The sequence below is a fragment of the Orcinus orca genome, chromosome X (genome assembly GCF_937001465.1).
Source record: "Orcinus orca chromosome X, mOrcOrc1.1, whole genome shotgun sequence".
Classification (NCBI taxonomy): Eukaryota; Metazoa; Chordata; class Mammalia; order Artiodactyla; family Delphinidae; genus Orcinus; species Orcinus orca.
The window spans coordinates 64,353,021-64,367,894 of record NC_064580.1 but is presented as its reverse complement, the minus strand read 5'-3'; the positions used below and the strand labels follow the sequence as shown (position 1 = coordinate 64,367,894).

General features: G+C 37.2%; 1 long non-coding RNA gene across 11 annotated transcripts in view; it reads left to right on the top strand.

The window, feature by feature from the left end:
* Nucleotides 1–14,525, top strand: part of LOC117198133 (uncharacterized) — a 33,343-nt gene extending 18,818 nt beyond the window's left edge. For 5 of the 11 annotated variants that reach the window (XR_007474943.1, XR_007474942.1, XR_007474939.1 and 2 more), the window contains 7 exons: nt 1,436–1,523; nt 3,854–3,991; nt 5,011–5,220; nt 5,493–5,815; nt 6,205–6,336; nt 7,457–9,052; nt 14,160–14,525. This is a non-coding gene — a long non-coding RNA (uncharacterized LOC117198133). Of the gene's footprint in view, nt 1–40; nt 802–1,435; nt 1,524–3,652; nt 3,750–3,853; nt 3,992–5,010; nt 5,221–5,492; nt 5,816–6,204; nt 6,399–7,456; nt 9,053–14,159 lie in introns of all 11 variants that reach the window. The other 6 variants (XR_007474946.1, XR_007474940.1, XR_007474944.1 and 3 more) reach the window with 5 other exon arrangements.
* The last annotated feature ends 349 nt before the right edge of the window (nt 14,526–14,874 follow it).

Here is a 14,874-nt window from a genome sequence, read left to right as displayed (position 1 = left end):
ATTAAGTAATCTTTTCCCTGTTCTGTTTTCTTTCTTTTAGATGCTACCCATAGAAAAGTCAGAGGGTCCTATAAGTCTCCTTCCATGTTTCTACCTCATCTGCAATTTATATATCACCATATGAGTTAACAAACAAAATAACAGAGTTAGTATTGTGTATCTGGCCCTATGCTCGGTTACACTGAAGTGAGGGGTAGAAATGATATAGTCCTATATAATCTCATCCCCAAGATGGTTGTCTTGTTAAAGGCGCTAATATAAGCACAGTTGAAATAACTCTAGGATATGATAATCAAGTGCTGTCTTGTGTGAATTATAAGTTATAGAGATTTAAAAAGGGAGCACACTAGGGTTTGAAGTTAATAGGATAAACTTAAAGGAGGTGGGTTAACTTTTTGTCTTTGGTCTAGGACGTGATTAATATTGCAGCCATCTGGGTAGTACAATTGGTTTATTTTAATGTCATTTGGTTTTTACCTCTTTTGGAGCCATGGAAAGTGATTAGAGATAAGGCCTAGCCAGTGTGTTTGGCTATATGCCAAGGCTGACAAATTGTTGATTGTTAATTGTTTGAAGCTTATGCTTTTCAAGCTCTAGGGATTGGGGGTATAAATCTGATTTGTTAGATCTCTGCCCAAGAACAGATGAGAGTAGCAGTGTCTTTTTAGTTTGAGATATTTGTGGAACCTGTTTGGCAAGAGGGCAATGGAGAAGTATGTTTTATAAGAAAACCATGACCTCACCTACTTTATGATGAAGTTGATATGTTCTTTCCCCTCACCTTTTTCAACAGATACTTTGGTAAGCGAAAAAACTTAGCCTCTTTGATGTTAAACAAACACAAAGATCCAGCTGAAAAATATTAACATCAAATTTGAAGCACTTTTCTGTGCATATACATGTATCCCAGCAGGAGCAAGAAGAATCATACTAATGAGTTGGGCTTTTCTTACTGCCCATTTTAATTTATATCCGTATTTCCTAACAGCTTGTTTTCCCCCCTACCAATGCCTAAAGACATTATTTGTCTGACCGATTGGAGGTAATATACGGATGGTCCTGAGCCTTCTTGGAAACGTGGTCTATGCCATTGTTTCTCAAACTGAAGTAACTTGTCAGGATGCAACACCTTTTAAAGAAACAAATTTTTTTTTGAGATCCTAAAGAATATGTGTTTTGAGGAACACTGACTTAAAGTTATTTGCAATATAAACATGTTTTCCAATTTCAAGATATCTTTGTCAAAGATATATAATTTTTAAAATAATTTATGTAGAACTTGGGGATCCATGAGAATATATCCATAAACCCCCAGGGATCTTATCACCCCAATTTGAGAAACACTGGTCTATGCTTATGAAATCTGTTATTGCTGCTAATCAAATTATCATTCAATATTAATATACAACTATATTTATTGGAATTTGTTTTAAAGGGATGAATTCTGAGCTGGTACCCCCACTCAAGAGGAAGGATGGATCGATTTTAGGTGGATTGAAGCCTGCCCTAGACAGCATCCAAAGGTTAATCTTGGAGTTGTATTTCAGTTCATTGCTTGAAATAAAATCTCTAGCAGTTGTAGAAAGGGATGCTCTGGGAATGTGGGCATCTTCAAACTTGCGATAATCCTTATGCAACAAATATTTATTGGACCAGGCCCTGGAATAAATAGTAATACCAAAGACATAGTTCCTGTCCAGGAATTTGCTATCTCATGGAGGATGCAGAAATGGACAAATTATTATGGTGTTGGGCAATTTGATGAGTACCATAAAAAGTTTGGGAAATTCTGTGGGGCATAGAGGAAGAAGAGTAGGGGAAAAACACTCTTACTAAGCAAAGTGATAGCAAGGGGAAAATGCAAGGTGTGCCTAGGGAGCACCTTGATCAGTTGGGTCAGGAGCTGTGTAAACTGAGGGCTTACAGGCACTACTCCAGTATTCCTTGCTTTTTACAAATGCATTTTAATGAAGCACTAGTTTTCTTGGATGGAGTGAATCACTATTCTTTTTCATGGGTTTGGGGGTAGAAGGAGTGAGATGCTGGCAAAATTATGAAAAAGTTCTGAACCGGGAATAAGAACACAGCTTTTGGTCCTGGCTCTGACTTTGGATCAAATCACCATCCATCTCAACTTCAGTGTCAAGGACTGCTGATGAATTAAGACAGGGACTTGAATTAAATACCTCAACCCCTGAAAATTACATTTTATCATTTTCAAAGGATCAAGAAAGGAAGCACTAAAATTTTTTTGGCATTTCTCTAAATGGTTATTGTGATTTCTGATTTTCCTCCTTATAGAACCTTAATATATAGGATTGGAGAGAGTTTTCTGACCCTGGTTTTGTGTGTCTTTTCCTATAACCCCCTTGAGCTTTTCTACTATCTTTCTGTAGCTTATTTATACATTTCTCTAACCACCTCCCTAAATTATAGAAGATCTTAAGACCCAGGGCTGCTATGATATAATTTCTTTTCAGGGTAGCTGGGCCCTGATCATCAAATGTACACCTGGATGGGAGTTTGTGACTTGAAGTAAAGAATTAAAAGTTGATCTGTAGTGGCTGCTAAAATATTATATGTGAAAGCGTCCTGGGGAAATTTTTTAGCAGCTTAAAGAGAAGGAAACTGATATCTGAACTTAACTAACTGTTCCACCAAACCTTATAAGCTCTGATGGCAAAGAGTATAGTTGTGTATGGTTAAACAGAGTTAATGCCTTCTTCTGCCTCAAGTCTTAAGGACTCATTTGGACGAAAACTATTTTCCCGCTAACATATTTTTGGCTACAGACAATTAGCACTTAACACTGGTGTCTTTCAAAATCTAACTCAAGTTGGATCTCAAGTATTTGTATGAAACTTAGCTGACATGCTAAATTTAACAAAACTAGAGGGCTTTGATGCTAAAGTAGCCATACTCAGTAAATATGTTTCAGAGTGGCTCAGAAGACCTGGAGAGACTGAGCAGTTGTTTCCTTTTAGGTACCTTAACTAAGCAGTGTATAAATCAATTTGAGCTTGGATTCATTAATTTTAAGGTTCTCTGGGTAAATTTGATTGCATATGGATTGTCCACTCAACTATCATTAATGGAGTTTCAAGAAGGAGCCTGAGTAGATATGTATAAATATGTATGAACTGCCATGTTTAACTAGAAGGTTTTACTTAGCAATGAAGTATCTAATCTTAGGTTAAGTAAGGATGGGGAAGGATGTTACCAAAAGACTTTGAAGCTTGTTCTCATATTGGGAACATCATAGAATACCAGTTTAGCTTTATTGGACATCTTATCTAGAGAATAGAGTTGAATAAGTGATCTTTCACAGACTAGGATTTGTTTGATATTGACACAAATGTCCTTATAATATGGTAATTCTTGATCAGGGATCTGGAAGCCATACCTTGTGCTTTCAAGATTGCAAACCTGACTTAGATCTGTTTCAGTGAGCTCCTATCCTATAGTAAGGGCAGGTAGCCAATTATTAAAAATGGTCAAGGCAATTGTACTTCCAGGCAGTAGTAGAAATTGCTCTGCTACCTTGTATCTTGAAGTATTTTCAGCATCTTTAGGCCACAAATTTAGTCAGCCCTTAAGGTGGCTATTGGTTTGACCCATATTTTCATTTAGTTCTTTTTCTATACTTGCCTAGTCCTTCTGTGATACTGCCAGTGCTTGCCATTACAGGACCTTAAGGAGACAACAGGCTAGAGAGGAGAGACAGGAGACACCTATATCTAATGCTTCAGGTTAATGCTTCTTAATGGCTTTTGTTTTGTTTTGTTTTGTTTGATTGTTGTTGAGGTTTCCTCAGCAGTTTTGTATCTTACTGAGCCCTGTCTTTCTTCTCAAGGACATTCTGAGCATGTGAGACCTGAGGAACTGCAAGCAGCTTTAAGAAGCTCTACATTCAACAAGTCTTTCCTTTTAAGAATCTGGATAAGCTCCAACCAATCTAAGAGGATGGCTTGCCGGCTCCCTGGAGAAAAAGGTAGTGTAAGGAGCTTATTATTGTGTGAATTCTGTCTATGGGTTTAAGGGCTTTAACTTCCTGCACTTCTCCTTTTTAAAACAGAACATGGACCAGTTTTCATCAATTTCTACACAGTTTTTTATTTTTTTTCTTTTTGGGCATAAGGGTAGAATAACGGAGACCCAAGGGCCTGTGTAAGCTACTTATTGGACCCCTAGCCTTCTGTACCTTGTTTTTCCTTTTGCATAGATTTGCTTAGTTGTTGTAATAACTGGGGTTTTGTACACCTGTAGCCATTCTTGATTTTTCTGAATATCTTGGCACTTCGGTGGTGCCTCATTTTTATAAGCTGTTCAAGAAATGTACCATGTAGACTGAGTAGAAAACAGTTCTGTTTACCTTGGCAATGCTCCAGCATCTTACTACTTAATACACAAATTAAAAGAGGGGAATGCTACAAAACTAGGTGAGAGAGAGGCACTTTGGTTGAGATAGATTGCTCAGTTCTTAAGATAGATAGTACTTTATAAAAGAAGCCTGAGGCAATGTGAAGAAGAATTCTTACAGAACTCATACAGTCAGACCACATTGGAGCTTTTCTAAAGTGTCTTGATGGCTCTCTTGGTTGAGAAAGCTTTAGCTTCTCCTTTTATTATTTTCAGCCCCTTAATTTCTTGACCTCCATTGTATTTTATGAGAATACCAGGACATTAAAAATCCACACTCTCTAGAGGACTGTTCATCAGTGGAGACTGGCGACTAAAACACAATACAGGAATTTGGTAATTATTCAGCTCTAAATTGTCTTGGAGATGAGGGGAGGTACAAGGAATGGAGCTTGAATGAGTAGAAGAATTTGCATGTTGTTAGACTGGTAGCTAGAAAATAGAGTTCTACATAGTTCTAAATCTCCAGTCCTCAATCCATCTGAAGAAAATGGTAGACATAGTTTAATTTAACCCCTAGTTACTCATTGGGACAGACTTTCCCAGTGTACTGCATTTAAGTAATTTATTTTTCTTTTATCTCTTCTCCAGATCTTCCTCAGAAGAATAGGCTTGTTGCTTTACAGTGTTAATGACCCATTCCCTTTGACGATCCCTAGGTGGAGATGGGGCATGAGGATCCTCCAAGGGAAAAACTCACTATCACTGAGCAACAACCCTAGGCCAGGAGGTTCTACCAAGATTCTTTCCTGGGCCCAGTTAGGAGGATGAAATCTCAAGACAACCACCACACATCCAGAGGTGGGTAAGCTGTCCCTAAAAGCATAATAAATAGTCTTTAATTTCTTGTTTTTCAGTATTCATTGCACTTAGCTTTCCATTTAGATTATTTTCATCATTGTCAACTATGTCTGCTTTGGTAAAAACTGCTTCTAATTAACCTGGGAAGCAACTGGGCGTGACATGGGTGAAAATGATGATGTGAAGAGAATAGCAGGCTGTATGAGTTAGGGTGTTTAGGGTGGGACTGTAGCATGTGGTAGAGCCTTTCAGCTAAATTTTTTTTCTTTTAGGAGAACATGGACAACAACTGCCACATCTGTGACATTGATCATGGGCAGATCATCATTCTGGACCCTCTGGTCTCCAAAGTCTCCCTTGAGGCCCTGTTGGAGAACTTTGCCAATCATTTACGTACTTCAGGATGCCTTGGGATAGCTGTTGGACAAAAGAAAAAACAAGCTGTTTGAGAAGATAAAACAGAGCTGTGTCTTTTTATGCTGTGCCTGCTAATTGACAGAAACTTCACAGCTATGAGTGGGAATGTGACTAGAAGTGGCACAAAGTTATCTATCGTCAGGCTGGATCTAAAGAACTAGCACCCTGCGTATTCTAGGTCAGTGATGAGAGAGGGTGGTTAGGGGATGTAGGTTGGGAGATAGAGGTAACTGTTCAGTGTAGTAAGTCCTGATTGTACAGGCTTTATACAGATTACTATCCAACTAAAGGAATAAGGCTGTGATTGATGGTGTTGTTTCTAGTGGCTCACCAAGTGTTATTAGGCAAGACATTTTCCTATTTATGCCATAGTTTCCTATTCTGTTGAATGAGGCAGTTGTGTTAGTTTTATCTCTAAAGACATAAAAGCTTCAACTTTATACTTTTCTAAGCTCCGTAGAGATACTTTCTATAGCACATTAATTTGAATCTTCCCATAACTCTAGCACAGTACTCAGTTAATACTTCTTTATGGCATTTACATGGTTTCCTTCTCGTTTTTTGTAGCTCCTGATTGTTCCCTTCATATCTGTCCAATCATTATCTTTCCCAGAAGCAGTGCAAAGAGCAAGACATTTGAACACACCAAAGGAAGATCAACATGCCTGGCACTCTAGAATTTTAGAATAGCAGAATGAAGTAAGTTGGTGGTGGCGTAATCCTGTGAGGATCACTTTAGAGCTAATAGCTGTTTGTTGGAGGTTTGTATGGGATGGGGTATGGTGATCTAATGTGCAAGGGGAGCTGAATGTGAGATGGGAGGATGACCAGTAATCTACTTACTAATTGGTTTCCCTGAAGCAACTCAAAGATGATATAGTCTGTCTACCAGTTGTGTCACAGGGTAATTTAGTTTTACCTTGTCTGTTCTTTATCTTCACTGCATAAATCCTTTGCCACCCTTAGAGGCCTAAACATATAGAAACTTAAACCAAAAAAGTTTTCGTTTTTTGCTGAAAGGGTGGGCCTTTCTCACCTTTTTTTGTGAGAGAATCTGCAGTTAAGGTTTAGTGTTAAGGAAAACCCAGTCCCTGAAGCTGCCATTATAATTGTGAAGGGTGTGAAAATCAAGTCAGTTTTATAAGGGATGGGGAAAGGTGAAGATATAAAATGAGAGGGTTAACTAGGTGCTCTCTAAGGGCCCTTTATTATAATATTCACTCACCTGTGGCACCTCATTTGGCTGTCCTGGAAATCCTAGGAAACAGTTGTAACAGAATGTTAAGAGGCACATACTGTGTTTAAATCCTCTGCCACTCATTAGGTGAACAGCCTTTGACAATTTAGATTCTGATTAGACTTGTCTGTGAAGGTTAAATGAAATCATGTATATAAAGAGCTTAGTACAGTGCCTAGCACATAGTAGGTTAAAGGTAAAAGGTAACCTAAGAAGTTTCATAAGTTCATTTGACACAATACAAGTGACCACTAATACCATCTAGTGGCACAGAGTTGGTGTGGTTTGGTCCTATGTAAGAAATTCCTAAGTTAAAAGTTTAAGTAGAAGAGTATCTGTGTTGTTGGTGATTGTTGTTGTTCTTATACTGTTATTATAATTATTATTGTTAGTGGTAATATAAATAGTATTGGCACTTATAATAGATTATTGCAATTATTAATGCACTTTTTTGTTTTCTTTTGTTGTCTTCTCTTTGTGATGCTTCTTGTGCCTACCATGCTCGTCACTGTATTTTGTCTCTTCTATTTCTTATCCTCTTCCACTGAATGTCTGCCTTTGCTTATCTTTTAAACTCATAAGTGTGTCTTTGTTTGCTTATCTATTTCTTCCTTGAATGTCTTTGGTCTTTCTCCTCTAACTAAAGTGTGTCTTACCCATTTCCATGATTCTCTTACTAGTTTCTTCTCTGTATATCTTTGTCTCATTTTCTTTCTTGTACCCAAGAGTGGTCTGTGTCTTGTCTTAGATGTCTCTCTCTAGTGTTTTCATTTTGTTACTGATTCTCCTTGCTCTCCTAGATCTGGCTCTTCTTTCACTGTTTGTCTCTTTGCGTCTCTTGAGTCACATGCTGTGTGCCTTTTGCTCACTTCTTGCTATGCCTACCTCTCTTCTTTTTCTCTTTGTGAACTGTTTGTCACCCCCTCCCCTTGATGGTTTGACATTTCACCTTTTCTGATACTGGCCACCCTTCTGCTGTTTCTACTCTTTATCTTGCATTGCTTTTTTCTACATATTCTTTCTGCCTCTCTTGGGCCATTTTCTCTTTTCTTCCTGCTTTGTGTGCCCCAGTGTCTCTTTGTTCTTTGTGATTTTCCATGTCAGCATTCATCTCTGTGTTCTCTTATTTCTTCTCTGCTTTTGCCTTTCTACTTACCTTTGAGTATTTCAGTCTCTTCTTGAGTCTATGTCTCCCCCACTTTGATTTCATGCAGTCCTCTCTCCTTGCATACTTTTTGTGCATGTGTGTGTGCATGCTTTTGTGTGTGTGTGTGTTTGTAACAAAGGGGTCTCCTAACCCCTTCCTAATAGGTGCAGAGTGTCAGCTATCAAAATATAAGCATTGAAGAGCTGTTCCTTATGCCAGGCCGCCTGTGAGATGATCCAAGACCAATAAAAGGCCCAAAGGTCTAGACTGGAGTTGGACGGAAGACTCAAGTCTCAGTGAGACAGAAGGCCAAAGACCCAGGATGGGATGAAAAGCCTTCGCTTGAAGACCTATGACCCAAAAATGGAAGGGCCCAAGCACACATAAAGACCCAGAACTCAAGCCTGTCTATATAGACAGAAGGCCCAAGAGAGACAGATATCTCCAGACTAAATTAGGCGGGAAGCTGGAGGCCCATGACCCAGAATCCAGGAAGGATAGAAGCCCCAAGACCAAAGGAAATTCCAAGATGAGAACCCTAAACCGCAGCTCTTTTCTATTGTTCTCCTCCCTAGTCTTGGACATTTTCAGTTCTCCCTTCCCTGTTCTCATATCTCCATTTAAACCCACTTCTTTTGAGATGTCATTTTTGATGTTGCTGCTACTTTAAAGAAACACGCCTTTAGATCAGTAATATTATGCCTGGGCCAGTCTTAAGCCAGTTTTTATCGCACTTTTAAGCCATTTATTAAGGTTTTGGTGTTTTGCAAAGTTCCATTTCTCTTCACCTCCTCTCCACTTGAGAGGGACACATAGGTGACTTTATATTTCAGTCCCTGCTTTCCTCAGAAGCTCTAGGCTGATGAGAGAAGTAAAGCATCAGGTTACTGAGTGGAAAATAAGTGCCAGGCTATCTAGAGAAAATGTGAAGAGATGCTCCAGGCCAATGAGAAGAACTAGACAAGAAATACACAGATGTGCCAGCTTGCTGAGAAGCACCAGCCAGCAACATATTACTTCTTTGAGCTTGGGTGAGCAGGATTCCTGAGGTTTGGGGTTCCTACTGATAGTTATGAAAAAGGAGGATTGGGCCTGGGAAAGAGTGAGGCCCCAAGGAGGCAGCCTGAACTCCCTGCTCATAGTAGTGGCCTAATAATGTGGTAAACTGTACCAATCCTGCCCCTGGGTTTAATACCTACCTCTAGGCATAAAGATGAGAGAAGTTGGGAATATTTAGGAGGATTAATCCCTTCCTTGATATTTTTCCTCTTACCATGAGGAAAGATAATTTTAATGATTGAGAATATATATGAAAACACTGTAAAACAGAAAAAAAGCAAGGCATTCTCATTAATGGTATATTGGCATCCATGCACAGCTAACATTTGAAAATGCACTGTCAGTTGTGAAGCATTATGTAAGTCGAGGTCATCACACCCTTTCTGAAAGGGTCGGATGGTAAATATTGTAGGTTTTACGGGCCATTTGGTCTCTGTTGCTTTTTTTAAAAAAAGCAAGTGAATTTGGCCTGTGGGCCACAGTTTATCACCCCTGATGTAATTGCCAGGGACTGTGTGCTGAACAATATTAATTTCCTTCTGTGTGCCTGTCCCTGTGTTAGACACTAAAGATGCAATGACTATGATTATATCTAGGTGATCTGAAGAAAAATAAGTGAATGTGAGTTGTAAACTATAAAGCACTTTAAAGACTTACAAGTTTCAGAGTTGATGAATGAACATTGATTACATAGTATATACATTCTAGGCACTGTAGATACAAGGAATAAAAGAAGCATGAATAAAGTGCTTTGTCAAAAGTATGTAATACTGTACAGATATTAGGAATTAAGTGTTTGATAAATGAATAATTCATGTATTTCTGGCCATTGTGTTTCTGTGGCTATGGTGATTTTGAGTAAAAATACAGTATTCCAAGTCGCAGAAGAGAAAACATAAAAACTGCTTTTAAACCATAAAATACACTGGAAATACAAGGGATTTAAGCTATTGTGATCACTTATAATGTGCCAGATACCATGCTAGGCACTACAGATGTCAAAGGGAAAAAAATGTTCTCATTATAGAACAATTAAAAATTTTAGATAGGCAATACATATTAAAGTGCTTTGTACTAAAGCACTGTATAAATACCAATGGGCTATATGTTTATAATGAATGAATAAGTATTAAGTGCCTTATATGTACCAGCTATTGTTTCAGGTACTATGAAATCCAAGATAATGCTCCCAAGTAATAAGAGGGAGGTTTATGTCCTATACTATTTGGATGTAAGAATTAGATCTTGCTTATTTTAATCAATAAAGACTTTACTGGTGATATCAAATTAAATTATTACCAGTATATTTTCCCTGGTAGCAGGAAAATGTAATGAATGAGATTGAGCTTTCTAACTATAACGTGCTGTATAAATATAAGACATTAGATGTTTTCTATGTGAACAAACTTATGTGAGACAGGCATGGTCTCTACAAAATTCTCATTGTGTGCTTGACCCATATGAGAAAGGTAGTATAAATAGTTATACAAACTGAGGGTTTAAATGCTTGTTAAATGAATGGATTATTAATATCAGTTGCCTACTATGTGAACTCACTGTTATAGGCATAAAGAGATATACAAATTTATCATTTTATTGTGCCTAAAGCTGAGAATAAGGCAATGTTAGCATTTTGTGGACTCTAAAGCACCATATAAATGTAACTATTGATTTTTTCATTTGGTGTGCCTAGTACTAGGTTTACAAAATTATATCACAGTTACTATACCATGAAAAAAAGTCAAAAAATTTGAGGAAGGATTGTTAACTATTGAACATTTTTATATGTAAAGGATTAGATATCTGATGAATGCAAGACTGGATAATAATTATCTATTATGTGCCAGTCTCCTTGATAAGCATCAGGGATGTGAAGATAGTCCATCTTTATTGTGTTCTGGGCAGCAGAAGGTAATGTATAAAATCAATTTGTAAGTCTTAAACTGGCATATATAAATATATAAGCCATATCTGCTGAATGGACATTGATTACTTTCTCTTATTCCCAGAGATAGCAACTGGGGATGCAAAAATTCATTGTCATTATTATTGAACCTGCAACAGAGATCTGTGTGTAAATTTTACAAAGCCTACTGTTCTATACAGATATAAGGAATTAACTGTTGGCTTAATGAATGATTACTGATTCCTTTCTATGAGGCTCAGAACTGCACATGCACTAGGATATAAAAATGATGTTATCCTTATCAGATGGTCACAGGAGGAAATGAGGTAACAGGTGTGGGAATCCAGACTGAAAGTTACTTAACCACTGCCAAGCCTATTTGATGAAATTTAAAAACATGGGCAAAATGGAATTGTGCAAGGCAGTATGCTGAATGCTGAGCTAGGTGGAAAGATAAAATCTATACCAGAAGGCTACTTGCTCCCTGACCTGACCAAAGAAATGGGAATTTTTTTTTTAAAGCAAGGTGTTATGGTTCTCCATTGGTCTTTTAAATGCTGAAGATGGAGGTGAATTAGATCCACCCTGGCCTGGCTTAGAGACATTAAAGGAGTAAAAAATGGCTCAGGTTGGCTTTTAGATTAATTTGATTAACAGAGCATCTTTTATGTGGAATACATCATTCTAGGTCCTGAACATAACAGAATTGAAATGGGCCTAGTCTAAAGGGCATTAGATAGATCACAGATCATAGCTGAAGATCCAGAAACACCTTTGATTTTTGAGTAAATACTTGAGTTCCTGTTCTCTGGATGAATTAGTAGATTAAGTCTGGTCCAGAAAACCTATTGACTTGTCTTGGAGATTGAAAAAATAGGAAAAAAAAAAGATATGGTTCTTTCAATATAAAATGAAGACATTTTTCCTGGCTCTAGAAAGTCCCAATGTCACTTGCTCATTGACCTAGCTTGAAGCCAGAAGACTGATAAAAGGCCTTAGGGTTTGTCCTTTAATTCTTTAACATTCTGCTTTTATTATAGTTAAATTAAGATGAGAATTAAGATGAAACAACTAGTTTTAAAAGTATTTGCTCATTGGCCTGGCATAGAGTCAGGAAGCCACTTAACAAAAAAGATTCTTCCTAAATTTTCCATATTTTGTAAATTATTCACTTGAATGAAATACTGTTCTGCTGAGGAGAATGAAGAGATTTAAAAGACCTAGACCAAAATACACTTTAATCTAACTAGCTTATGGAGGAAACACAAGAGCAAATTTAATAAGAGACTGCAGTTCTTTCATTAGTTGAAAAAACTTCATTGAGCAGCTGTGATAGTAAGACACTGAGATGGAATGACTAATTATATCACCTTCTCTTTGGCATGTTTTGTAGAGTAGGAATAAGAGAGCTTTTTAGTTATTCATTCATACAAACATTGAAGAAGGTGATGCTAAATGAAATTGATCTGGTACAAAATGCACTTGGAGATGCAATTAAAAAAACAAGAAATTGAGTGAAACTCTTCATTGAATAGAAGTGTCTATTCTATTTCAGATCTTGACTGAAAGACACTTGCTTGGCTTGGAAATTGGAATATAAGAGGAGAGGTTACTGTTCATTCATTTTTTTCATTTATTCATTCACTCTACAAGTATGTTTGAGTGCCTATTGTGTATAAGCTCCTTAGCTAGGTTCTCAGTTGGCCCCAGAGACATGAAAAAATGAATACCTTCCCAGAGAACTTTTAAAACTTGCCTTTTGGTCTGTTTTCTGGTTAGGGGTATGGCTTATTTCCTCAATAATAATGTGTGGTTTAATTCCTACTCCATATTTCTTCTACCACTCTGGCCACTACAATAAGCAAGGGTTTCTACTGAGCTTGCTCCTTAAGTTGCAGGAACCTTCCTTATAATAAACACTTCAGTTTTCCTAACCCATCCCTCATGAAAAATGGCTGTGACTGTTGGTGGGCAGAAAGAGGAATGAAAAACAACTGATTCCCAAACCTCAGTCTCATTGGTACAAACCTCAGTCTCATTGGTACAAACCTCAGTCTCATTGGTACCAGCCTTGGGGAACCACTCATACTTAAGCCACAATTGGTTTTGAAACAACACAGGTTTCGTCTATTTTCAATTCTTTACCTTTTACATTCTAACAAATATACACTGCCTAAATAGATCTCTTTAAAAAACAATCCTCTGGTAGTACTTAGCAAGTTTGGAGATGGAGACATGATTTCTGTTTTGCAACAGCTTCTCAACTTACAACTTGGAAATCGTTTCCTTTTTACCAGCAAAACCTGCTTAAGAAAAGACTTATTATAATTAAATAATGCAGTGAATGAAAATAGCTTAACAATTTACCATGCTTAAGTTTTAAGAATGATAAAAATTGGAAGAATTGGCAAAAATTGGAGGGAAAAATTACAAAAAAAAAAAAAATCTTCTATATCTAGGCCCAAATGGGTTTTGGCCTTTTCTGTTTTTTAAATCACTCACAGAGGGTGGGATAGGAGGAAGAGTGAAAGAAAAGGTCAAACCTGATTCTAAAAAGGGTTGGTCTTAAAAGCATTACTACCTCCGAATCTAACTTGGGGATTGCTGTTTTTAGTTTAATGCAATTCCAGTAACTGGTCACTGTTGAGATAAGGACAAAGTCCTTTGTCCCCACTCATTTCTGTAAGTTTTTGAGAAACAATTTTTTGTTTAATGGTTATTGATTAAACCTTGGGTTAGATAATTATGGAATTTATTAATTAAATCTATGTTACCTCTCCATCATAAGGTAGTCTTAAAGCTAAAGGCAAAATTCACTGCAGAGGAACAGGACTTTATTGTTCACTATAATTCTTACATACTTTCAAACCATCTAAACTTTAGTTTACATGGCAAGCCAACAATAACATAAGTAAATGGAGAAGGAAATAGATGAATGGCAAAAGATAGTTGCTGGAGGGAGCAAATTTGAAGAGGATTTGAAGGTGATGTTTCTAGTTTTTTCTTTGTACATTTTAATTTAATCTTCAGGTATATCTGACATGTTAATAATGTTTGGTGTTTAATATGTGCTATTAGCTGGATTCAGTAACTCCCCTTTCTTCAGATGGGGGTGGGGGGTGCATTATTGGAAAGTAGAAAGGAGAAAGTAACTAAGAGCCTTCCTTTCACAGTTTCTGGCATCCCAAGACTACCACTACTGCTAAAAAAGAATAAGAGAACATGTTATCATCTGATTTTTGTGGCATAAATGAAGTTGTGAAAAAATCTTTTTTTTACAAAGGAAATGGCTTCATCTTTATCCTTCTACCTCAAAGGGAATCTATGCCAAAATGCTCCGATGAATGGAAGGCACACTTGGACTTGTGAACTGAAGTGAAACGCAGAATCTCTGAGCCATGGTTGTTTTGAAGATCGAAAAGTCTTGTTCAGCATGGGTGACCAGCAAAAAAGCAATCTAGAGCTGTCTGTATGTCACAACTGAGACAAATTGGGGAGTTTGTTGTTTAATGCCAAATAAAAATGTACTGTTTTGAAAACTTTGTATTTCAATGTAACAAGTTCTACCTCACTGTCCCTTCCTAACCACATTAGTTACCTCAATTTTTTAAAAAAATTATCTTAATCACCCAGTTTGGGTAAGTCTTTGAGGTCTAATTTTTTTTTTCTAGCTTCAGTTGCTTTGGTCAGGAATACTGAGAAGCACAAACCCAATTTTAAAAATGTGAGAAGCAAAAATTATTGAAGAAGAGGGCTGGGATAGGAATAGTGCATAAAAATATTTTTAAGGCTGTGGGAAATAGAATGTATTCAGGAAGGTAATCACTGTAATTAAAGAAGGTAACAGGTCCAATCCTTGAGTAGGTGAAGGGATCTTTGGTGTTCCTT